This window comes from Cyrtonyx montezumae, unplaced genomic scaffold (assembly GCF_038088225.1).
Source record: "Cyrtonyx montezumae isolate F1298 unplaced genomic scaffold, pur_monq_1.0 scaffold_1, whole genome shotgun sequence".
Lineage (NCBI taxonomy): Eukaryota > Metazoa > Chordata > Aves > Galliformes > Odontophoridae > Cyrtonyx > Cyrtonyx montezumae.
In genome coordinates this window covers 12,705,964-12,733,570 of record NW_027071825.1, presented here as the reverse complement: position 1 = coordinate 12,733,570, position 27,607 = coordinate 12,705,964, and the positions used below count along the sequence as shown (strand labels likewise).

The 27,607-nt window shown below is 34.8% G+C and overlaps 1 protein-coding gene across 2 annotated transcripts in view; it reads left to right on the top strand.

Moving 5' to 3' along the window:
• TTLL7 (tubulin tyrosine ligase like 7) overlaps positions 1-24,680 on the top strand; it is a 197,969-nt gene extending 173,289 nt beyond the window's left edge. For both annotated transcript variants that reach the window (XR_010622469.1, XR_010622468.1), the window contains one exon: positions 24,664-24,680. The gene's annotated coding sequence lies outside the window, so the exon portion shown is untranslated. The remainder of the gene's footprint in view (positions 1-24,663) is intronic.
• The last annotated feature ends 2,927 nt before the right edge of the window (positions 24,681-27,607 follow it).

Genomic DNA, 27,607 nt, shown 5'->3' with positions numbered 1-27,607 from the left:
ATTCTCTTTTTTCTTTTTCTGATAGAAATAGACTTATTTTTTTTAATCCTTGTTTCAGAGATTCAATACATATATATATATATATATATATATATATATATAAAAGAACATATACAAAAGAAACAGCAGGAATGGAATGCTAGGGATGTTTTTAACTCAAGAGATATCAAGCCACTAATTTTTGATTACTCAGAAATGCACAGAAAATAAATCCAGATAAGATTAAAGAAGCCCCAGAGGATGTGAAAGAATATTGTCTATACTAATATGTTGGCTGAATAATGAATAACACTAGCTTTGAATCACAATAAACATATTTTTAAGCTTAGATAAGAAAGCTTCCTTGGTCTCTCTTTGACTGCATGCTTTGCAAACATGTTTGTCAGAGTTTTTATATGGAACCACTTGAAATTATTTGAACACTTTTATCTTAGTCAAGATTTAAAAATCTAAATTACTTTTAAATTCATTAGTCTCATATCTGTATAATTATTCAGTACTAATTAGATGTAATTGGATCTGATTTTACTTTTAACTGTAGTTTCCAAATTTTTGGTGCTCCTCATTAGAACTTACTTGGGTACTTTAGTTGTTTTTTTACTTTAGCTAGTCCAGATTTTGCATGGTGGTCACTGATACAGCTTTCTAATATAGCTTATTCTTTGTATTTCTCTTAGTAATATATTTTCCTCTTTGTACATTACTCATTTTCTTCTTGAATACTATTGAAAGAATAATAGTGTATTTTAGCCATTTAATAGATAATTGCAGACAAAGGTCTCAAAAATCACGTATGCATTTACATTGAAATGAACTGGTGGTGTGAATGTTTTTTTGCCGGATAACAGTCAGATACGTGTTGCCCATCTCTGTCTTTTCAGGTGAATGTCTCACTTCAGCTTCACTTCTCACTGAAATTTCAGTACTGTTTAACAATTCGCATGCTGTATTTTTAGCTCTAAATCTTCAGCCAGGTGAATTACTCCCCAAAAGAGTAAAAATTCAGAATTCTGTTTTGTTTGGAGAATCTCAGAATAGATAATGTTTTCATTTTTTAAATGTCACTGTATAGTTCTGGCATGAGCCATTCTTTTTAAGAACACAAGAGCATGTTATGAAAACAGAAGCAGACACGTTTGTACCAAATGGTTAAGGTTTTTTTTGTTGCAATTATTCACTGTTTTTTGAGGTGAATACCACATGCTTGTTTCCACAGATGATATAAAAGACTTCACATATTTTATTAAACTTCAATTTTATGCATTTTATTGCAAGAGAGTACTCACACCTTTGCTTTTTGTCCACAGTTATGCTTTTTTTCAAGAGCAGCACTCTGAACAAACTGGCATGTGAAAATAAGGTGTACTGTCTCATGAGTGAAATATTACACAATTCATTAGAGAATTTGAAGTTCCCCTGAGAACTTAAGGGTTTCCTAAAAAAGGAAGAAATTTTGCTATCTTCCTTGCTTTCTCCACTGGTATCTCTTTTGTCTGCTCTACTGTCAAGCCTTTCTCAGTCTTACATATAACCGTAAAACTTTTTATATCTCTGTGCTGCTGTTTCTTCTCCTGTCTTTTCTATGTCATTCTTTGAAGAAAAGTATGATCTAATGGAATAGTAGTTATCAAAAGTTTAGATCTTCACCTATCCAGATTCAGTAACCATCTAGACTCTGTAGATTCTGGTCCTGAAAGAAGCATTTAAGATACACAATATAAAATTGTTCTTTATGGGTTCATAAATTGTGATAGATCAGTAAAACATCTGTGAGACTGAGAAAGATCAAGTGTTGTCTACTATTTTTTGAAAATCCTAATTTTGAAGAGTCTGATATTGGTTGAAATTGCTATAGCCTGGCCTCATGTAAAACAATTACATGATCTGTGTCATAGTGTCAATTGCTTTTAGAGACTTGTGTTCATTTACTGCTTGTTTTATGAAACAGAATATTCTAAGTCTGTTTTATTTTCAGTCATGGGCAAAAGTTTGTGCTTGTTTGGGATCTTCTTTTTTTCTCTTGAGGTCACACCCTTTAAATTCTTAAGAGAGAGGTCATTTAAGGTAAGATTAATCCTGATTCTGGACTTCAGAATCTGTTAGTTGTTGCTGCTTTTGTTCTTGTTTTTTAAGTCTTGAGGCACATGATGCTTGGTGGAAGAACAGAGGAAAAGTTCCTGCTTTTTTCTCCTTGACGTTCTTTGGGACACTAGGTGGTGTAAGACAAAATACATGGTCTTAAAGGAGAGACTTGTTGGAAATAAGTTGGCTTTATATATATGAGGAAGTGCATTTGGATTTTCAGTACAAGTTGTACTGCAGATCGTGAAGAAATACCAGACTTCAAGCAATTACCTGTTTGTGTGTGTGTTTTTGTGGTTAATTGCTGGTATTTTTAATACTTTTATGTACAGACAATAAATTTTAATGTGGTAGTACAATTTTGAGAAAATTATGTCCACCTTATAAATATAATAGTAGTTATTTTGTGGCTGTCATCTTTGAAAATAACTACATTTCCATGCTGATACCAGTTTAGAAAATGGAGGCAAATTATTTCGTGTGATAAGCAGCGACTGCCTACATGAGAGAGGAAAGTAACATTTTGTTTGTAAGTAATGAGCTGTTGGAATCAGGTTCTAAGACAAGTTGGAAGTGACAGATGTACTATAAATATACCACAGGTATTAAGATTTTGTTTGAAGTCTCAAAATATGCTTAAGGGCCATGAGAGAAATAGAATTTTTCTGGCAATTTAAGTATAGCAATACATGTAAGAAGATGCACTATATATTTTTGAAGAAATGCCAACTCATTGTACCATTGATAATTGCCATAACGAAAGCTATGAAGAAATGGAGAATCAGTATTTGTACAGAGTGTTAAAACATATTCTGACTCAGACAACTGAAAACTTCTGAGTTCAGGTCTAAGCGCATGCGAGCAACATTATATTTATGTTTACTTTCCTAGTAACTAAACAGCAAATTTGTGGCCAAGATCCATCAAATCACAGAAGAAACTTAATATTTCCTTTCTTTTAAGTATTTAATGATACTCCCTTAATTTGTCCAGGATGTTTAAGCACAGAATTAATCATAATGAATGATGTTACCATTCTGCTTTTAAATAAATCCTATTCCCCTAAAGTATGTCTCTGTGGATGTCAGAGAGTGAATTCTGTGGGTGTTGATAGCTGTGAAGAGATTATTACTATGATTCTGAAAATCCTTCCTTATGCTAGATATATTATCCTGGCAACTGGAGCTGTCAGATCTGCTAGCAGATGTAGAAAGGGTCACTTCTAGCACAGAAACAATTTGGACTGTTTTGCAGAGATTTGGTCCTCTTTTTGAAACTGTGATTTGTTTATATCCTTCCTGACATATATTTACAGCATGCATTTCCGTGTGTTTCTTTTCTGGTATAGATTGGTTGTCACCATTATTTTTGTGTTATGACAGCAGAGATTATACATTTTCTGACCAAGTCTCTGTCTAGGCTTCACTTCTGATGGAAATATCTTCTTTTGTCTTCCCGCATATATTTCCACCCTAAATTCTGTAGGGTTTATTCTCTTTATCTTTAAAAAAGAGAGAATATTCAGTTCAGTATTTCATAATCCCTACCAGTGTGGATTTTGTCAGTAATTTCCATTTTGTGTTAGGTACTTCTGTGCACTCTGCGATAGTGCCACATAAATTGTATATCAAAATGGGTAGGAATTTAAATCCTCTGAAATTCTGTCATATTATTAATGCAGCATTTAAAGATCCTTATCTGTCGTCTTTATTTTCTAAAACACTAATATCAGTCCCATAAGGCCCTCATGTTGACCTTTTAAACCCATTAACACCACTGAGGTCTGAAATAAAGATGTCTTATATTTCCTTGCAGTTTTATGAGATTTAGATTACAGTTTCTTCTTCTATTAAAGTTAATGAGCACCCAGGAGGCAGTGTAATCTGTTGGTGTGCAGTGTATTCTGCTTGGTTGTCTATCTATTGAGGTTTTATGTATGTATGCATGTATATATTTATTTATTTACAACCCCAGCCTACAGAGCGACATCTTTTCACTCAAGCTTTAGATTGTGCTGTTTTTAGCACTGTAAGGGCCCTTGATGTGCCTCTAAAAATAGTAGCCATCATAGAGGGGGGAAAAAAAAAAAAAGAAAAAACAGTAAAATTACTATCTTCCTGATTTGCCAGCTCACCAGACTTTTGTGACCATGGAACGTGCATATCTCACAGGGCTCAGAGTCTTTACATAATACTTAAAGCACTAATTTTTGTATTAGTGTCATGTCATTAACGTGAGCCCTCCCTTCTATAACAGAATTCTGAAAACTGCTGCTGCTTAAAGTGACCTGGTTTTTATTAGAAGTGACTAAAAATCCATTCTCTTCAGAGACCTTTCAGAGTAAAAATTTCAGAATCCAGAAAACCGAATAAGCCATTTCATGTATGGAGTTCCTAAAGTTTGAACAGGAAGTCCTCTAACCATGTGTAGTTAACGCATTTAAGAAAAACAGTGGAATTTCATTGAGAGTTTGTAAGTCTTTTTTTTAAAAACTTGTTAAGTAACAAAAAAAACATAGGTAAATAAGACTAATGAACAGGGAAAATTTAAATTTTTCATAGGCTGCAGATAATTATTGTTACAACTGTACATTAGAAGATAAATCTATTGACCCATTAAAGTTGCTGTTGTTATCCAAAGAGATTTACAAACATGAAATGCATCTTCTTGTATAAAATAAATAATGGAGACCCATTCTGACTTTTCTGAAAGTCTCTATGAAACTGAATGATGTTCATTAATAGCATTTTTGGCCTGCTTCCACAAGCTGAAGGATTTTGAACAAGGTTAATTCCTTTTTGCAAGAGTGTTACTTAGCCATTCTGAATTTCTAAATTTAGAAATTCTGTTACTGAGAGGGGTTGAAGCTTACCTGGCAGGTGAAGATATTGACTATCAGAGCAGAGATGTGGGACCTGGTTATACAAGCATGTAAAGCAGTAGTGGTTGTGATCTGGAGAGTATCTCTAGGAAGCTGTGTGATTTGGTAGCACAGAGAGTGATAGTCTAATTGTAGTCAAATTTAAAAAAATCATTTGGTGGACAAATTGTGTAAATAGCCAACATCTTGTCTTCAGTGTAAAAGGTGGTCCATTTCCTGCCAAGCCATTTCTAGCTTCTCTGTGAATGTCTCCAGCTTCTCTGTGTCTGCTATCCTCACACAGAAAGAAGAATGAGAAGAAAAAACTTGTCATTTTTGAAAGACTATTTCACATCTGAAAATGAATATAAAAGGAACATTCTAAGTGTCCTTTGTTGAGCAGAAAATAAAAAGGTCCAGCAAATAATGAAATGGTGGAGTGGTATTATTATTGTTGTGTTAGAGATGGGAAGAAGTGTTGGTGCAGCTGCTAAATATAACAGCCACCTTCTCTTTAAGTTGGTTAAGGGAACAGTTAAAGGCACATGTGTTTAGAGATAGTTGAAAATACTGAAAGAAACCCTAAAGAACAAGACTGTGTATAAAGCTGTTCAATACTGTGCTGGAACAGTTACTTGGTGGGCTGGAAGTTGGGTGCAGAAGTAAGGGAAAGGCTTTGACTGCAGCTGAATGTCGGTATGTGTGAGAGAGAGGTCAGATGCTATGGGAGCACACAAGAAAGGAACAGGGAAAAATACAGGTGCAGCAAAGAAGCAATTACACTGATCTTAAGAAAGAGCTGAGAGAGTTTTACCTAAAGCATTTGCTAAAAAGAGTCATGAAGCTGGGAGCAAGGAAACTGCCTCCTGCAGCTCAATTCCTCTTGTGTTCAAGGAAATCAGGCTTTAACATACCATTCTCTGTAGACTGCACCAAAGAAATTCTAGACTCCATCATCTGTTCCTCCTCTTAAGAAAAATGGTTATTAGAGCCTGAAGTTTTGATAGACTTATAGGTCAAAGGTGTAACACCATTTTGTTTTAATGATAGTATACTTGTTGTAAAATTGATTAAGGATTTTTCTAGGTGGACACTGTGCCAGAACAGTTTTACATGGGCAAGATAAACAGAAGGATGTATACAATGTACAAGCAGAGTGAGCACTGCAGATTTTGCAGCCTTTCTGACTGTCTGGAGTCTGTGCTTCCCTTCCTTTTCCTCACAGCTTCTCCTTTGCTTTCCACCCCATTTTTTTTTTTTTCTGGGAGTCCATTCACTGAGGATTGCTACCTGGCTTCTTGTGTTAAGGAAACAGTCATCAACTGTAAGTGCTGCATTCCAAGTCTGAATTTATGAAAATAATTGAACTGATCTTTCTACTGATGCTGCAATTTAATTATTTAATATATTCCCTACAGATTTATTAGCTTTTCACAATATAACTAAAAATGAAAGGAAACCTCTTTTTTTTTTTTTTAATAGAAACACATTTCAGATATGAAGAAAACTGTAAGTCCCTAGGTGGAGTGGTTCAGCCCCTCCTTACATATGATCTCAAATGTGCAATGCTGTGGAGCTTGCTTGTTGCCAGTGTGGGAAGTAAACATAATTATGACTTTGCAGCTGCTTCTCCTAAAGAAAACAAGCAAGCCATGAAACTCACATGTTTTATTGCAACTAGAAAGGAATATGCTCAAGGGGAATATACTTATGCCAGAAAGAAGAAGCCACAACCAAGGTAGTACTGTCCTATCAAGTTACTTCCAAGCATGTTCACAAGTATGGCATAAAATGTGTGGGGTAGGCAGGGAAACAAAACCACTAACATTTAGCAGCTGTTACCAGTGTAGACTATGCTGGAAAAAGTGCTGTGGAAAGAGTTTCAACTCAGACAAGTCTGCATTGGTACATACAGGTAATAGTGGCCTTTGCACAATACTAGGTCAGTCATAGAATGCTCACTTAAATTAAAAAAATAAAAGCAAACAACCCAAGACCAAACAAAAGAAAAATCAGAACATCCTTCAGATCAAACTCTCAAACAGAAACAAAAACATCTAACCTGAATATTTATTGAAAAAAGCTAAATTATTTTATTTTTCTACCCTTCTTCTTTTGCTCTCTGTTACTTGTTTCTGTTATCCATCTTCTGATTCACTGAGAACATGTATTTACTTGATTATTTCTTAAATAAAGTATCTTAGATGGCAGATTAATACTTTGCTGATGCAAAACTGTCAGCATGTCATTTTCTAATGTACCTACATGATGTACGGCAGTGAAGCATTGATACTGCATGTCAGAATAGTCGGGACAAACAGTATGCCACCATTATAGTTTGTGCTGAGAGACTTGGGAAGGCTCCTGGGGTGAATAAAGGCTTACCAGGTTGGTTTCAAGTAACCTGGATTAATCTTTACATGAGCATATTTCACTGTCTTGGTTTGAAGCATGCAATGTATATAAATTCCTTATCCTTCCTGCTTTATATGCTTGTTGTTCAGCATAACTTCACTCAAAATACCCAGTCAGCTTTTGTGTAATTTGATGTCAAGAGATACATAGAAGTCAGAAAAAAAATATGAAGAATATTAATTTGCATGAGTCATTCATAAAGTATGTATTTTATTATGTTTTGGAGCACTTACCATAGGAATTCTAGGGACAAAGATGTATGTCTTCTGATGAAAATCCGTTATTATAGTCACCTGCAGTTCATACAGTGTTATCATTAAATACCATGAAACAAAACACGTACAGTACAACAATACATTCTTTATTTGTAAAATGAGCCACATTGCTTCCATCCTACTTCCCACAGATCAGAACTTTAATAGGGATATAAATAAGAAACTTAACATATGTGACCTTCTGACCACAGAGTGTTAAATTCCAGGCACTATATTGCTCTACCACTTTTTTCTTTTATCCAAATATGTATTCATCATAGTTCTTTCGGAAATTGCGTGATTTAAAATTGATATTAGGCTATGATATGAATTAGATTCTGATACATGGAGAGGAAAATTGTGGAGAGTCAATCCTTACTAAGGATGTTGAAAGCCATTTCCATTTAACCTTGAAATGTAGTGGAAATGACATGATTGTATTTAGAAGCCATTTTATATTTGGGGAACATCTGCTACTGTACAAAAACTTTATCTTTTTCTGTCCAATACAATGTTTTTTGTTAATGGTTTCTGAATCTTTAAATGTGCAATTCCATGAATGTATGACCGTTCTGAGTTGACTAATGAAGTCTGGCAATGCAAATATTGTTTATTCTGGGCAAAGAGACAAAATAAACTTGCAGAATGTTGTACTGTGATGTGGATCCAAATAGTTTTTTTGTAGGTTGGAAATGTTCAGAGATTTATTTAAAAAATGTACTTTTACCTTGACAATATCTGCACTTAAAACAGGTAAGCTCTTTCAAGAGATCTGTTTGCTCTCCTTGACTATTAGTAAAATAGTGATTCCATTTCATTTTTAACAAAACATTTCTAAGAAAATGAACAAACAAAATACATTTGTGCTTCAAGCCTAAAATCAAGATGTACTAAAAATACTTTAAAAGAAACAATTATCTGAGATTTCTAGTTCCATCCTGCAAAGCTCTGAATCCCAGTGATTCCAGTTTATTGTGTTTGATGAGCTGTTTCTTGAATCTATAAATTTTTGGTGTTTCATCTAAACCTTCTCCAGACACAAAGTAGGCTTTCAAATTTCAAAAGGCTTTTCAATTTCAGCACGATTATTGAGATCATCACAAAAATACTAGCCATAAGAATCTAAAATATGCTTATTTTAAAATATCCCTATTCAGTGGCCACTATTAAATAAACCTAAGACCAACCGAAAAACTCACTTGACCTAGGAAATATCTTTCAGTCACTATACTTGCAACTCTTAGATAGTCTTGAGCTCACATTTGCACAATTTGGAATACATTTTCTTTTGAGAACAAGCATAGTGTTTTCTGAGGTCCAATCAGAACAGTATGTCACACTGCTTAACATATACTGATAACAGAAACCAGAAGAAACATTGATCTTATGACTATGTTCTGTCTATGTGTGTAGGGAAAAGAAAGACCTAAAATTGACTAAAAGGTACTGTTGTCAGCTTGGAGAGATGTGCAGAGCATAAAGGATTTACTATTATGTCTGCTTGTAAAATGAAAGCTTACATTAGGGCACATGTTTTGGAATCAATATCATGAGGCTCAAAGTCTGCTTACCAGATGGCTTTTAATTCTCCTAATAATTGTGCCTGCAGTATATAAAGTGTGTGAAGAAAGACAAAACTGCAGGAACTGTTAGCATTAAGTACAATGGCTTATCAACAGATGTTCTAAGTGTTTACAGAACTGTCAGGAAAGATGTTTAGGATTTTTCTAGTTTCTCAAAACTGTTGGAGAAACTGGATGGTGAAGCTCTCTTGTTTAAAGATACAGCAAGAGACAGTGATTTGTATAACTTTTATAGGTTTTGTAAATTTTATAGATGTGTAAAGTAGGTATTCTTATAATTCTTATAACTTTTATGATTTAAATATATATATATTTTAATGTTGTAAATACTCATTAGGTATACCTTGACAAGTTGGGAAACAATGCTTCAAAATAGTTTTTGCCAGTTAAAGTTTATATCTCTATTCTGTATAAACACATAACTTTTTTGTCATATGAAGAAAGGGTATGTTTTTTGTTTATTGTTTTTTAAAAAATATTTTACATTTGAGTTGACTGAATTTTGTTGTGAAAATAATCTCAGTAGGCTACATATTATTGCTAGAGAAATCTACTGTCTTCACTGTACTTAGTATTTGAGAGAAGGATGAAAGCTCACTCAGGATTTTCCTTTGTACAAAAGTTTACTTTTGAGTGAAACTAAAGTTACGGCATTCTGCTGTGTAGTAAGGTGGATTAGAAGCATTCTTGATCTCAAGGGTATTGAGGGAGCAATCCAACTGAAAATGGATTCAAGCTTGTCTCTCATCTCCTATAAAGCAGAATGATGGTATGGCTCTTTGTGATATATCATGATCATTAGAAAGAAATGCATGAGAAGGTTGGGAAAGGCATGTTTTTGTCAGTGTACTCTGGGCTTCAACTGTTGGAGTCAGAGTTGTCTCAGTTTTATACAGCCTACTATCTATATTTGTTCATATTATTTCTGTCCAATGGGGTTCCCAAAGGTTTATTGGATGTTCTGTGCTTCAATCCATAATCTTAAAACTGTCTTTTTACTCCTGTCCTATCCTGACATCAGTCTGAATAATCAAGAAGTAACCTCAATGACATTGCTTAAAATAAAATAACACTTTCATCTGTGAGAAAGGTTTTTGACATTATTCAGTGTTCCTCCGGAACACTGCATAGACACATTTTTTCCCTGTAGTATCAACAAGTTCTTAGCTCCCAGTTTCTAAATATGGAGATTAATAGTTCAGCTGAATCTGTTCTTTTATCCTGAAGAGCAAGAGCTTGTCCTTCATTGTTGCTAATGCCAATATTGGATCGTAGGGTAATATTTCTGTTGCATGAGCTGCTATTGCTTGGTTGACCTTTTTTTTTTTAATGTTAGCTATTCAGTGTCAGTTCCTCCTTTAGCTCCCAGCTTCGTGCAGCAATCTCTGCTCTCCATATATGGACTGAACACTTCATACTGCTGCATCATATTTTGTAGAATACAAGTAGCGCAGCAATGTCAAGATTATAGTGTAATGCAATCGCTTCTCTAAATATTTGCATAGCATTGAAGTGTAAATAACCACTTATCAATATTTTTATCCTTACATTTCCTAATGCAATTTCACTGCTATTAGTTCCTCTAAGTCTGTCCTATCACATCAAAAGTGGAGTTGTTTCCCTTACTCTAATCAATCTTTTTTTTTTTTTGGGAGGGTGGTCTGAAGTTTGCTGTAAAGTTTAGTTTATTTAAAGTGAAAGAGAAATGAGGAAAAAAAGTTTGTCTTTAAGAAATTGGTGAAATGCTGAATTTTTGAAAAGAAATTTTCATGTTACTTAGTATTGCTAAATTCAACACATCCATAATTACTTGTGCAAAATTGCTTGATTTAATTAATTTCTTTGAATACTCTTTTTTTTTGGACCTTTCTTTCTCGTCTACCAATGTATGCATTTAGTATTTGATGCCTCTTTGAAGCTCTTTTTTTTTTTTAAAAAAAGGTGACTTTATCTCTTGTCTGCTGAAGATGTTATTACTGATTGTTCTCTTGGCTGTCTTTACCTCTTTGCTATATGTGCTTGCCTCCAGCTATCCCCATGTTCTTAAGTTCTTTATCAATTTTTCTTATCTGTTGAACAGCTGCTATATAAATAATTTATGGAGGCTTTCAGGTCTTTGAGGATATATTCAATTATATATGAATAAACTGAATGTCTATTTCAATAAAGGTGGATTAATGATTTTATAAAGTTAAATGTTGGTGTAGGTGTATGAGTATTTTCTGGAAATCATTGCCTTAATCAGATTTGGAAAGTGCTTTGAAATAGAAAATTATTCTTTACAACATTCTTTTAAAAAACATAGTAGAAATCACTTCAATTGTGTATCACTCCTTTGCAGATATCTTGGCTTCTTTTGGTTACAAGGTATTCATGAGCTGTTGACATTAGAAAAAAAATGAGTAGAAGTACTCTTAAGAAGTTTTTAGTCCTCATCTTTTGAGAGATTGTAAGAGATCATTAAATGTGATTACTTGTTTGCCTTGAAGATTCTTCTGTGGAAGAAAAATTCTGACCTGTTATCTCTGTTCTACCAAGAAACGCATGTAATTGAGCTTCTGGGTAGATAAGAAGTACCTCTGATAGATATTTATCTTTCCAGACACTCCTCTTGGCAAAAAGTTTGGAACATTCTACTGTATTTCACTCTGCTAGTAAATATCTGTCATTTTGTTGCCTGAAAGCTGAACATCATCAGTACATGCTGTCTGAACATTGATTGAGAATTTAAATAATTATTCACTTGGAGAGATCAGTGTTCTAAAGTCGAGTCCTTTGGTTGTGTGCTCATGCAGTGCAGTCACACACTCAGCAGTGTGGGAGGGCTGGGCTATGGGAATGTCTTCACATCTCTTCTTCCAGGAATCTCTGTCCTCCATTGATATTGAGGTTGTGTGGTTATCAGTTTTAGTTGGCACTAGCACATTACACCTGAACTCAAGGATATCTTTTGGTTTCTCTTATTTTATTGGAGTACATGAACAGGTGTTAATTTTGATATAAAAACTCAAATAAATTTTTGATCAACCGGATTTTATTCCAACAAAATGTTCGTGCAGACATCTTAGATATGAAGGAACTAACAGGAGCTGCTGTCTTGCAAACACAGATTGTCAAAACCCAAAGCTTGTATGTTTTCAGTCTCATTATGCTTCTTAGTATGGTAGCTAGAAAGAGACTGAAGGTTCAGATGTGGTTTGGAAATTACTAGCATTGACAAGCTAGGGTTAGGGAGAATCATAATTGTTATAGTAGCTATTAAATGTTGACATTCAGAAATTGGACATGCTTGCAGTGGACAAAAGAAAACAGGCAGAACTGTTAATAAAGTAAGAAATCTAAATAATACTTTACCATTATCCTTAAAAGTTTAAAGAACTCTAATGTTTTTTGAAAAAGAGGAGATGGTACATTGAAATCCAAGGGGGAGCAGAGCTGGACAGTGAGGATATGGGGCTTGACCCTGCATCACCTGGAAGTTGCAGCAATGCACAAGGACTTTACTGTCATAAGTGATTTGAGTTTTTAGTAAGTGAGTGTCTTGAGTATTGTTTATGCTGCCTCCCTGATATTTCACTGCCAAGAAGTCAGCTGATGTATTTGAGCACAGATGAGAGTCACTTGAAGACGAATCCAGGTCTGGACACCTTGCAGAGAGCAGCACTTAAGGTCTGTGTTAGTAGCAGAACTGCTTTTTCTTTTTTTTTTTTTTTGCTGGATATTAGATAGCTGCCTGTGATTGAAACTGCCACAGACATCGTTGATGTCTGAGTAGAACCAATCCTGCCTGAAAATCAGAGCATGAATCAGTGATTTCTTGGCTCTTGACCAAGGGTGTGATAATGACCAAACTGGATAACAACCATCAGCTCCTGAATCATTAGGATTCCAATCTGCAAATGCTACCTGGGGGCTGGTGATTGAATAAAAAATAGTTCTTTGACTAAGAAAGGCTGGAATTAAGCAATGTCTAGTTTTCTGAAGGCACAGCATCTTGAAAACCGAAAAAGCGATTTGATCAGCTATCAGAGAATAAAATGCTGAACTTCTGTAACACAAAGGATATTAGAAGTGACTGTAAACATATTTCTAATACTGGAGATTACAACAACAAATTAATGCATAACAAAATACATTTTGTGAGGAGAATGCAGGAAAACAACAGCATTTTTGTGAGCTGCTTCTTGATCCCCTAGCACATAATGTCAAGCGTTGCTAGAATCTGGGCACAGCTTGTTTTAACCAATGCCACTTAATTGTTCACTGAAATCAGAGATTAAATCAAACCTCTGGATTTCATTGCAAATTTTGATAATTTTTCAGAATTTCAAAGATGTTTTGGCCAAAATTAAATATAAGAATAAATTTGAGATCAATTAATAAACTGGAATTTACAGTTGAGCTTGTTTCTGTGCACTTGCATTATTGCTAAGATCTCCCAAATTGTCTACCCCAGTTTCTCAACTTAGAAACGGACAAGATAATGATTCTATCTTTTTCACACCTTGTTAAAATATTTATTTTACTCAAAAAAGATCTAAGTAACCAGTTAAGAGAAAAGTACATGTTATCAAAAACTGAAAAGCTTGGATGAACTATGAACTGTAGCTGCTAAAATTTCCTTTTGACTTCTTTTTGTTTCTATCACAAGGGATTTCACAGGAAGGTCTCAGTTTCCTACACGTAATAATTAAGATTCATATGACTAACGACTTAAAATTCAGTAGAATGCTCATATAACCCTCTAGCAGTCCCCAAATCCTGGGTTATTAGTCTGAAACTGGCAAGTACAGAATAGTAGAGAGAAAACTGGGACAGATGTGTTCAATATTAATGCAAAAAGATACAGAGAAACTACACTGAAAAATAAAAATAAACTTTCTTTTCCTATGCATTGGAAGTACGTCAGGCAAAAAATGTTATTATAATATATAGTGAACTTAACTGAAATATAGATCTAAACCTTTAAACCTATTTTCCTGTTTTTAATGGTATAAAATATTCACTGTAGTTCATAAATTAGGTGATGATTGAAGATGGAGGCTATGAAATTTTGTACTATTTTTATATAAACATGGAAAAAAAAACATTTTTTTTTTTCAGTCTCTTCTCCTAAGTGCCCACTAGGAGTAACTTTTATTTGCAGTATAAAGACAGATAGACACTTTCAAGACAAGACTGTCTAATATAAGTAATTCAAACATTTTAATTATCCTCATTTTTTTATTACTTCTTAATAGAGAAATGTAAGGAAAAGAGGCTGGTTTGTCCATTCCAAAGTAAACTGCACAACTTAGAGCATTAGAATGGTTTTATTCTTCGCTTAGAGTTATTAAATAGTCAAAATTATAAATGCGTTTACAAGATTTTATTTATATTTGAAAACAATTGTTTTACATTAGTGAAACTGAAATCCTCTTCATTTCTTTCTCCTTCTACTCCTAACATTTGGGTCTTTATGAAGTTTTTTTTTGTTTTTTGTTTTTTTTTTTGTCTTTTTGTTCTGCTCTGCTGATTTACATGCACAGGAAAAAAATAATTCAGCAACTTTGTGAAAGTAAATACTCAAAACACTTTCTTTGCTTTTACCACTGAGCTGTTTTTCTGGCTTCCATAATTATTAATTTTTCTGCTCTCTGTATTTTTTTTCCTTCTTCTACTCTTGGATGCTCTTGTTTTGAAAATTTTTCTGCTTCATATTACTCTCCTTGTGAAGAGCACAACTTCTAGCATTTTTTGGAATTTGAGCTGCATAGTGATTATAAAGCCATGCAAGGGAGTAAATTAATGCGAGAAAGAAGAGGAAATGTGATGCGAAAGCTAGATATTTAATTCAAACTATTTTCTTTGATTTCAATTCATAATTTTCAGTTTATAAAGTTTCCTATAAATAACTTTGAGGAATTTAAAAAAAGAATTCTCTCTGCTTTTACTTTTGATGTTGAGACAGAATACATTAATACTACCCACAGAATTTTTTTTCCTATTGGTATTTCTAAATCCTGCCTTGGTTATTTGTTTTGAGTTCTACCCCCTCATCCATTTTCCAAGTTACATAGAGATCAAAGATGGCTGAAAAATTCACTTAAGCCTTTAATCTGAATTTCCATGATCCAGACTATGAACCTTTTTATGGAAGGCTCAGATGGTTCAATATTCTACAAATCTGTGTTATAAAAAGCTGGTTTCTCTTTGCTTACAACTTTTCATTGGATGATAACCAGTTCTCCTCTTTGTTGTTTTTTTCTCTTTTTTTTTTTTTTTCAATCTGGAATATCTAAAATATTCTGTTTTAACATATCCAGGAAAAATAGTAACAAACCAAACCAACCCCCCCCACCCCAAACAAACAAACAAACAAAAAAAACCCCAAACAAATAAACCACAAGACCTGTAAATGAAATAATTCTGAGGATGAGTTTCTAACAAATATAAGTTAGAAGACTACGTTCTTTGTTGAATAAATGCATATGGTAAGGGCTTTGAATCAAGTCAGGACTAAGAGAAAATGATCTGCAGTCCTCTGCTTGAGCACGTGTTTAGATGAGATTGTTTTAAAAAAAAAGAAAAAGGAAGAAAGGAAAACCAGATTTAAAGGCTTTATTAGACCTCAAAGTGGGAAGCAGATGTAAAGTTTAAGAGTAGTAATACTTAAGTTCTCATGTAACTGCTCAGAAACAGACATGTAATGTAAGACAAATGGCATCTTTGAAATTAAATGCCATTATGATTTCAGTGTTGCCACAAAATCAATATCCTAGCCTAATTCACCAATGCCACAGCAAAGAAAACAGAAAGAAATAACAAAAATCTGTTCATGAGGTCGACATGTCAAACAAACTTATTGTACTATGTGATTTTATGTTCAGTGGCTTACTGAACAACAGCTTTCTTTTATCTTTTGAAGTCTGCACTAGGTCCTGAGAGAAGTGAAACACCTAATGCATGAAGCCCCTATATCAGCATGTGTCTCTAAGGAAAAGCAGAATGACATTTTAACAATGGATTATTATATACATTTTTCTAGTGTAGATTCTCTCATTAATTTCAAAGGATGAAACTGTGGTGACCTCTTAAACTCAGTTCTACATCTTTTTGAAGGAGGAGAAATTTTTATTTCGAGTCAGTCAACATGTTGTTTCCTTTTGGGATAAAGGCACTTCTAAGAGGAACCATCTTCTTTGTCTTGTTTATATACATTAGAGTGAGAGAACTCAGTTATGAGCACATATGTAGAGTGTGTGGGTCATTTACCAGGTATTTATAATAGCACTGCTACAGAAGGTGTTCCTTCATATAATTAGAAATATTAAGAATTCATTTACAGATAGAGTGACCTGTCTGGTAAACACACAAGTGCTCAGTTACAGAATATCCATAATAGTCTGTTTACTACAGCGTCTTAAATAGTCTTCACAATAAAAATAGTTTTTTAGTTAGTGCTGGACAAATCTAAATTGTAATTTTAGGGCTAGTTTATCTATCAAAAATTGACTGCACTTAATTCCTTAGCAACTTATAATCCCAGAGGTTTGAGAAGTAGCTATTACAAGATTGCCATTGTGCAACTTTCTAAAAGCGTGTGATTTGCTTACAATTTTCTGCTTTCAGTTTCACTACAGAAATAGTTTGAGTCCAAACTCTGAAACAAACAAAAATCATTAGATCAACACCTTGGTCTGAGCAGAACAGAAGCTATTTCTTGAAATACATCTATACAGAGTGATGCTGTGTTAGATAGAGATGGCAGTTACTATCTCTCTTTCAGTTGAACACCACAGTAATCTAGATGTTCCACTTATAACAAGCCTCTGTGAGCATCTTTACATGGCAGTGCATTGTGCATACAATTGTCTATCGTCAGGAATTCTATTTGTCACTCTCAGTCAAGTGATGTTGCTTTTACTTCTCTGCAATTCTGTACTGGATGTTGATAATAAATGCTGATAAATGAGTACTTAGTATCCCTACAAAAATGACATCAGCAAGTGCTGAGAGGTGCAATATTGATAATTGTGACAGTGGTTGATTAAAATGCAGGGTATTCTTCAGTTACATATTTATAAATGAAATTTATAACCCTTATATTTAAAGGCCTCACCTGATAGCTGCTAATGTTGGTAAAAGTTTTCATGTTTATTTCAGTAATAAGTTGGTGTATGGATTGCATTTCAGAGGTTGAATAAAAGATGTGGCAAGGTTCAGCAAGGATTAGAAAAATGTAGTCTGATTAGAAATTAAACTGTTAGTACAGAATGAAAAAAGAAGCAAATTGCTGCTGGAGTATTCATGATGACAGCTTTCCCAAGTTAAGACACAGAACATTGTGGAAAAGTTTATCCATAAATACATCCAATTGGCTGGGAGAAATTTCTGGATGATCTGTGTCATGCAATGCATTAGTATAAAAAACTGGATGAAAAGAAACCTACCTTAGAAAAGAAACAGAAACTGCCATGTGCTACCGCTTCTAGGAGACACCAATTTGCTGCATATATGTAAGGTAATGAGTATATTTTGTATTATTTATTTCTGACTGGGAATGTTTTGGAGGTTGAAGGCCAGCATACATGAGTAAATCAGATAAAGCTAGAGATATTCCATTGTTTTCTTCTTCTGAAGCATATGAATGGCAGAGGTACAGGGATTAGGATATCATAAAAGCAGTTCCACATAATCCCTGACTAAAGAGATAGAAACATAATCAGTTACTCTTCAAGTTCTAAAAAGGAACAGAGAGAACTTTAACAACTCAACAATAATAGGAAGGTGATTTGACAAGTCACAGTTAGAAACACAAAGATCATTCCCATAACGTTTGGGAAAATGAAACCTACTCAGTACTCCTTCATTACTGTGCATGCACCCTCAATTAATGCAGTGCCCCTGATAGCAGGCAGTATAATCTGCATTTTATTTCACTCATGAGCAAAATAACAAGTTACTCAGGCCTGCGGCACTCATGAGTGATATGGGCCGTGTAATATTCTCTCCATTGAGTTTCCTATTATTAAGCTTGAAATAAGGAGTTCAGAATTAACTGTGACAATGATTTTATCTAGTGTTGGCATCACCATTAGCTTTTGCAGTTTACTGCTAATAAAACTTTAAATTTGCTATTACTTGTGATAACCTTTTTTGTCACCTTAGCTGTAGAAATTAGACAAAGAACACTACCAAAATGTAGCTAATGATATTTTCTAGATGCGTGGTAGAATTAACTAGAAATAGTATTTGTTTATTATAAAGTGTTAATATAATAAAGAAGCATATTTGAGGTTTCATTTGAATAATCTGAAACATGTACTTTTATCAGGCATCAGTGTTTCATGGTTCACATATTTAGCTGACCAACATTACGTGCAGTGTGTCAAATGGATAAGCACTCTTTCTGCAGCTGACAGTCTGTTTTAAAAAACAGACATACAAGAGGTTACAGATAATTTCATATTTCTGAAGTACTGACAGGGTCTTCTACAAGAACTGAGGTTAATGAGGAGAAATCCTGAAAAAGTTTCAGATCCTAGAAGTAACACCCAGAAAAAAAATTTGTAAAGTGCTATCCTCATCTTTCCTACACTGAAATCAAGAATTGCACTCAAGTACTGCTGTATTAGTTGTGGAACAGAAATCTCAGCTCAAAAATCCACTTTATTAACCTGTACAATATTGATTTATCCTTTTGACATCTTTTCTGAGCTATTGGCTTTCAAGCTTCCTAGGTGCAATTTGCATTGATTTCATTGAGGCAGTGGTTTGAGCCTGTCTTTTTTTTTCTTACATTACACCATCCAGAAATATAGAATGTTAATTACCAGTGAAAATCACAAAATAATTAGGTATAGATGTATCAATGAGGAGGCAGAAATTCCGTATGTCTGCAGCACCAGTCATGTCCTAATAGGATACAGAGAAGGCATGAAGCCATGATGAAGCTGTGCAAAATAACCAGCATGGCTGATTGTATGTCAAATACTTCTTTTCATGTAGTTTTCCCGGCTTGGTATATTGACGTTAATCTATATGCCTATGTATTTCCCACTTTAAAAATAAGACATCATTTCTAAATAATGGTTAATGCAGTTATGCAGGATATGAATCCGTGTTCACATCCAAAGCTTTTTGTGTCTGGAAACTGACCCAGCTTTCAGACTACTGTTCTAAAGAGATGTCCTCTAAGTAGAAAAATAGGGTTAAAGGCTGATTGGATAGGAAAGAATTGAAAATATCATAGTTCTGTAGCTTAGGGATGTGACAGTCACCAGAAAGTGGGAAAATTCATGTTTCACTTGCTGCCCCGTGGTCTATTCATGTGTCCCATATGACTGTTGACGAACATACGTAATTTCTGGAGCGTGGACTGGTAGCTAGTATCTCAGCTTCCAGAGCAAAACATATTAACCATTCTAACTACAAAAAGTCTGTGCTCTTTCTTATTACCTTCCAGACATAAGTGCTCTTTAGTTCTTCATTTTGCACATGGAATAACTTCTGGAAGAGGTAGCTCATTTCCCTTTCCTCCCTCAATTCCTTCCCTCCACAATTGGCAAGCTTTGCAGGGAGATGGGTGAAAGTAGTATGAATTTCATGAAGGACTGATATTAATAGAGTCACAGTTTTCCAGGTCTTCAGTATCAGCTAGATGTGCATCTTTTTGATCATCAAGTGGCATTAGAAAATAAGAAAATGAAAGCAGAGAATTGTCAGGAAAGCAAGAAGAAGAGAGATCTTACTTATGCTCATCATGTGCCTGCTGTTCTAATTTTGTTTGCTTATTTTCTCTTCCCCCACTGTCTCATCATTACTACATAGGAACCAGGCACTAATGGACCATGTGAATAGCAAAAAGAAGTTAATTTAATGGAAGTTAGGACTGAAGCATGATCGGATGAGTTGAGAAGGAGAAATCAGGTGACTGCATGAAATCGTTTAGAAAGAGAAGAGCAAGAGGACTGTGGAAAGGATAAACAGCATTGGGCTGAGATGTTGTTCTCTCTTCATTTATTATCTTTCAAATTGTACTGTAGGTTCTGGCTACCAGGACAGTTCAAGAGAGAAAATTATGGCTGGATGACCAAAACCAAATTTATTTTGAAGAAATAATTTTTAAGTAATATCTATTCTTTTTTCATGTTTTCTCTTTTTTGGAATTTCTGTATGTACCTTTCTCTTGTATGCCTTAGTCTCCCCATTGGGATTTTGCAGTTAGTATAAGGCTTGCTTCATTAATAGCAGCCCAACTTACCCTGATGATACTACCTCCTCTTCAGAGTGCTTGGTCAGTATGGATATTATTTTGATAATGATGCACTACACATCTTACAAATAGACAGTTTCAGTTCTTTGAGCAGCATTACAGTTTTGGTCTGTTTTTTTTTTTTGTTTGTTTGTTTGTTTGTTTTTTTCCTCCTACATTTTAAATTAGATTTTTATTTTAATTAATTTAACTATCTTGCTTAATAACATTGCAGAGTTGAGACATAGGTTCATTACCTTGATGCATCTTCTGATAGAAATCCCAACAGTGAGGATGACAATGAAGGAGTAATATATTATTTTACAAAAGGTCATTCTGATGTTGCTTTCCTCAGCACTGCTGTCAAGAAGTCAGTGCTCCCAGCAATATGCTGATAGCACGTGGGTGTAGGTGTTGATAGATAGGATTGGATGCTTATTCAGATTCCTGAAGCAGGAGAGAAATATTTATAATTGGTGGGGCACCAGCTCTAGTCTTGAAGCTCTTTTAACACTAGTTCTTGTAATAACATGTTGAATATATTGTGAGGCATTTCAAACTGACGCAAGGCAATGCGCTCGTCAAGCTTCCATGTTTGAGGAATTTCTTAATTTCCATCTGAAAATGCTGAAGTTGTTCTTGCACATGATGTCTGACAAAGTTCTAAACTGAGGATAAAAATCCCTGTCCCTAGGTGGTTAAAATGTTAAAAATATGTATTTCTCTGTCTGCTGCTTCCTCCCTAGAGGAGAACAATGTGGGTAGGAGAGAGAGGGTGACGTTAACGTTATTTTATCACCAAAATTATGGTTTTCAACATATTATTTTTCTACATATATTGATATGTTATTGAAGTTCTTTTATTAGACCCCATTCCTGAAAATATTGTTATTTTAGACGTGGCAAGAGAAGCCATGATAATTGTATCTTCATCTGTGTTGGATCTTTCAGGGTGTATCAGATGATGTCCAGTAACTTTTGCAAAATACATTTAGACCTTTATGAGATTTATCTTACTACCACTACAGATTACGTGGTGGTCCTGCCTGTTGGATTAACTACAGTTTCTGCAAATATATTCTGATCTGATATGCTGCGGTCATGGTTTCATCTCTTTCATTGTTTCACCTGCAGAAATGATGTCTTTAACTTTTACTTAAAATGTTTGTTTAACTTATCTTCATCCCTATACAAAGATGAATTCTTATAACATTATACTGCCTTCTTCTCTTCCTTCCTACCTTCTCATTTTTGCTTTTTTGGTTTACTTTTCAACCTGACAGTTTATGTTAAAGTTAGGATTTTTTTTTTCTAAGGTGCACTGTAGAGTGAAAAAATGTGCATAGAACAGCTTGAAATTGAGTGAGTATTCTAAATAAAATTTAATCAAGATTTATGATAATCTCTCTTTTAGATGGAAAGCATTACATTAAGTCTCCAAGTCTGTCAACTATTCCTTCTCAGCAGTACTTCTGTTGCGTCAGTGAAAAGAGGAAAGCAGTAGAGGAGGAGGCCAGTGTGGTTTGCTGATGTCTTCAGCATGCAAAGAGGCTTCTGTGGAGGGAGACCACTGCATTGCCTGTTGATCACTGCAGCTTTTGCTTTCAACTTTGTTTCCTCTTATTGATCTAGGGCAGTCTCTAGCTGGGCCAACCTGTCTGCTGTCTATATTCTTTCTCAAGTTAAAAGGTGCCATGTTAGCTGTTTCATCTTCTTGTGTAGCTTTTATCAAGAGCAATTAAATTTTGTTGTGTAAGTGGAAAGGAAATGAGGAGGAATAATATGAAAAAGCTTGTTACAGTGCAACATTTATTTTGGTAAAGTTAAAGTAGCCATGGATATATGGTTGCTTTGAGGTAAGGATAGAAACCATTGCTTTTAGCGCAACTTAATTATATTAATTGATTTGACAGTTTGAGAGAAAGGGTTTTTTGAATGGATGTGTGTTAGCTGGGGAGAATTCCTGTTGATTTGAGACTCTAACTGCTGTTTAGCACAAGTGAATGAAGACAGATCAGTAGGATGTACAGTAAGAAGGTTGTAATGGGCCATAAAAGTAATGTCTTTATTGAGTTCATGATTTTTAGTGTCCATTAGTTACTGAGTTCCTGAGTTAGCTCTAGAAAGTATTTTGTAAATCTTCTGTATAGTTGAAGGATGAAAGGCCATTGGGGAGTGGCTGTTTGGTGAAAAGAGTTTCTTGCTTTTAGCTTTTAATTAGATTTATTAGATTTTTATTGATCGTATGAATTCACTTTGACACAAAATATCTGAATTGTTTTTTAAATGATTACCATGAGGAAGCTGTTCTCCATACAGAGTTCAGAAGATGTTAAAATAACATCTCATACTGTAATCATCACAGTGTGTCTTAAAAATGTATAAACCCACAAATTAATCCAGGAGGTTTTTTACGTGAGCATATACTTTCTCATCTTACTAGCAGATATTGAACTTGCTGTAACAGCTAATGCCTCACAGTTATTCAACTACTACATGCTATTAGAAGAATAAGAGTTTTGGAGTACTCCATAGAAATAAGTTTCAAGGAAAGTTAATAGATTTTCTTTGGACTTTTCATCAGATTAAAAAATGGAGAGAGAAACTTCCAAGTGAAGTGCTATCAGACTAGTATTGGCAGTTGGTGCTACAGCTGTGCCACTGGCAGGTCTGCTCTGCCCTGATGGCTTGTGCCCTTGCCTTTCTTTGTCACCTACTTGTCTGAGCTGAGGCACCTTGGTAAAAGTGACGGAAAACTATTTGCATGTCTGTGAGAATTTTTTCCAACTCAGTTATTGAGTTTCAGTTTCTATGAGCATCTGTTAATGATATGTCATAGTGGCCATTCTGGCAAGTGAAAGTGGGAGTGCAGGGTTTGGATGGTTATGAGTGACTAAGCCACCAGAAAAAGAAGAGCTATACAAGTATTAGGCTGTGAAGACCTGAAGAAGCTTAAAAGATAGTCCTATGCCATTGCTAGCAGGAACTGAAGGAAAATTTCTTTTTTTAATCCTTAAAACACAATTTGTTGTTTACAGTGGTTCTGTAAAGCTTCAAGAGGAATTGCACACTTTAAATCCCCAGAAGCTTTTAGCTTGTACTTTAAGGTTCACAAGGCAAAAAGTGCTGGCAGACCAACCACAATGAGCAATCCTTCAAGAAGTACCAGGAGAAATTGTCCTCAAACATTTTATCATTTGAAAAGCCAGATTTCCTCTCAGGGAGGACAGGCATTCCATTAGTTCTGAAATACAACCATCTCAGTTATTGCAACAAATCAGGGGTCTGGCAGTATGCACACGAAACTCAAGCTTGTGTATAGAGTCTCAGCCTTTGGGGTAATTGTAGTTCATGTAAACACCTAACATAGTGCTCAAGTGCTGTCATGGCATGAGATGTTACTCTGCTGGTTAATCACACTCACAGTGTGTTTTTTCTTTAAAAAAAGAAAAGAAAAGGAAAAGGAACAATGGAAAAAAAGGAAAAAATGAAGTATAGTTAAATACAACAATTAAGTTTTATGAAAGTGAAAGACTGGTTGAAACTGTAATGCAACAGTAACAAATCGGGTTGTATTTTCTTGGCTCTTTAAATAACCTGAAATGGAAATCTTGAATGACAGAGTTTGAACTGGGCAGCTCACAATTTCAGAGTCCCATTTCTTTAGTGTCTCTGTTCTACACAGAGAATCTTCAGAGACTTTCTGTGGAGAGACAGAGGCAGGCAGGGTCTTCTGACATGTGCAGGCATTTCACAATGAGTAGCAGCTGGGTTATGTCCTACCTATTTTTAAAAAGAGAGGGAAAACTAACTATTCCAAATAAGTAGGATGCATCGAAAGTAATACCTCCTATTTATTTCCATGGAAACTACAACAGATACAAAGAGCAATACAAATATTGTTATAGAAATAACACTGTTTGATAGAGCGAGTTCTCAGCTACAAGACACTGTTTTTTCAACATATCACCACCATTAGGCAATATGTGAGGAGGAGTTGACCAAGAGGCTTTTCATTTTGTGATGTGACAGCTATGTGTGGCTGTCTGGAACATGACTTCTGTGTTGCTGTTGCCACTGCTGAAACATGCCACCCATTGCCTCACAGTGCTCACATCCATTAACATTTGGTCTCCATAAATGTTCAGCAAGCACTGATGAATGCTAGTGAGTACCATTTTTTGCACATGGAAATACTGAATGACACTCCTTCGCTTCATACATACATCCAAGTCAGATGCCATTTTGTCAGACTTCCCCTCTGCTGCTATCTGTTGTACAGCAACAAAACATAATGGAATATTACTCCCTGTTTATTGCAAGGAAGTTGGACTAGATAACCTTTAAAGGTCCCTTCCAACTCTAAGGATTTATGATTCTATGATGTTGGTAGGAGGGTTCATGCTCTACTGCCATCCTTAGAGGGTAGGGATGGTGATAGGAGGATGGTTGGACTAGATGATCTTGTAGGTCCTTTCCAACCTAATGTACCTATGTATCTACGTATCCTACCAACATTTGCTTCTGACATTTCAAACTGACACAATAAAGTAGGAGACTTTACTGTCATAGATGTATGGAAGCATAATGCCTCAGGGCAGGGAGTTTGCATTTATATTGATTAAGAAAGACCCTTGGCCGTAGCCGTGGAAAACCTTAAAATCATGGTTTAGTTATATACAGGAAAAGTGTTTTAGATAGGCTTCAGGAGCATGTTATGTTCTGTCAGCATAGAGTACAAGAAAACAATGTTATTATGTTCATAATAACAGGATCTTCATAACATATTTTCCTCTTCATATTGCTGCTAGGTTTATAGTATTATATGCTATCAGAACAAGCAGTGGTTCTGTGTTTAAAATATAGATTTTGTTGTATAATGACTTACCACTAAATCCTAATGCATTTTTGTTTTGTTTTGTTTCATTTCATTTTGTGGCTCATTTCTTGCTCTGCGCTACCAAAGATCTTCAACTCTCAGCTTTCTTTCTGAGTCACAAATGAATTTTTAAAATAAGCACTTGTACTGTGAACCATAAGGCAAAAATACAGAGATGGAGTCAAAAGAAGAAGGTAAATTACTTTTAGTGTTCTGCAAAGAAACTTTCACTTGGCTTTTCCTGTTGCTCTGAAACTGTGAAAATCAATATAGAAACATATATTCTGAAGGCAGGTCATCTGTGCACTGGATGCTTGTAACAGTGAGCTTTGAAGGGGATACTTAAGCTCTACCTACAGCTCTTTGCACTAAGTGTCCCCATGAAACAATGTTTTAGCTGCGGCTATCCATCTCGGTCGCTATTATTTTTTGCTGTTTCATACTCTTATCTTTTATTATGGATTTACTGATAAATCAATATGACACAAGCAAGATAAAAGTCAGTTAGCTGTACTTGTCTATTATAAGCTTGAAGCCTCAGAGAGCCTTTTCAGGATAGAAGGGATCTGTCATCCTCTGGAAGACCCACAAATGCTACTTCCCTGTTGTCTAAACCTGAAATTGCCTTTTAGTTTCTCTCCAATCAGCCCATTCCTGAATATCTTTATTTTGTAATACTTCTAGCCATTCAACATCACTGAACTGAGGAAAACAGACTTGAAAAGTGAGAACAGAGCTTATTTGCCGGGAGAAAGAAGCGGTAGATTGGAGTGCTGACAATGTTCCATATCATAACACAAGAAAATCTCAGTATATGTGTTCTATTATAAACTGCATTATAAGCCAGGTTAAAACTTGCCAGTTTTATGCTGATGCATGAATATAAAGTGATTCATGGGTTTGTGAGGAGATTTCACAACTTGTGAGGTTGGGTGGAAATTACCATAATAAAATCTCTATTAAAAGAGTGCCAAGCAGAAAAAGAAAATAACCTGGCCCCACTTTCTGATGTGGACAGGAGAGCAGAAGCACAGACAGAAGCAGATCACTGTCAGCACCGCAGGCTACAAAATCATCTTGGAGGTTGTTAGGCTGCTAGAAGTTGGCAGCAGATAGAAAAAATGATTAACAGGGAATACATACGTACAAATATGATAAAGCTGTGCTAATATGCATGCTACTGGCCCTCACTGAACAAAGTTTTCATGCTTTCACAGGTTTATCAACAGATTTTAATTTGGATTTCTCCTATGTTTTGCATTTCTCTTTGTGAGAAGAAAGAAGTCATAGAAAGTACTAGATCTTTCCGTACTTTATTTTAATTTTTATATCTTTTGTGTTTGTTCTTAATAGTTTCTTTTTTAATCAGTGCCTTGAAAAGAAAAAATGACTGAGGTCCTGAAATAACATGTCCGAGTTTCCTTTATCTCTATCAAACCTATTTTCAATTACTGGTACTGTAAGTTCAACAGGAGTGGTAATAGCAATGTTCAAGTCCTATCCCGGAAGGACTTTCAGAAGTATTTCATTTCTAAGTCCTTATAGATGCATTAATTGCTCTGTCCTAAAGACTATCTACAGCTGAAATTAAAGGTAAATTTATATGCATAGAGAGTGGCTAGGTGTAATTCTTCCAAGAAGTGCATGGAGCCTGTTTTCACAGAATGAACATATTTTAGTGGATATTAGTTGATACCACTGTTTTTTTACATGCCTGGATCTTTGTTTCATTGTTTTTGTTTTTTAAGTAAAATGAAGGATCTCCTAATTTATTTATTTTTTATTGATTATCAAAGTCATATTTTTGACGTGGCCCTTAGTGCAGAATTGGAGAGGCAAATTACTCTACTGGAACTATGCATGAGTTGGGTGGTCTGCAAAGATGGTATTAATTTTCAACTTTGAGCTCAGTCTCTGTGATATTTCTGAATATTCTGTAATTTCTGAATGTACATATTGAGATATAGGTTAATATAGGTAAATATGCAGATAAGTAGTAATTACTTGAGTAAGAAGAGTGAGCAATGGAAGTGATATAACACTAGACTTTTTTTTTTTTTTTTCAGGGATATACAATACATGTCCTAAAAGATTTGCATAATATAAGTGAAAGCATCAGCATCTTTTTTGTATTCAGGTCCTCATATTAATGGTAATTTGAGCTGCATCTTTTTCTTTAAGGAAAAATAAAACTTTTTGTCTGAATATTTTTAAGATGACAAAAGACTAGTGGCAGCGTTTGAAAATTCCAGTGGTGTTGTAATGAGATTTCACATAAACATTAGATCGAGCAAGCTC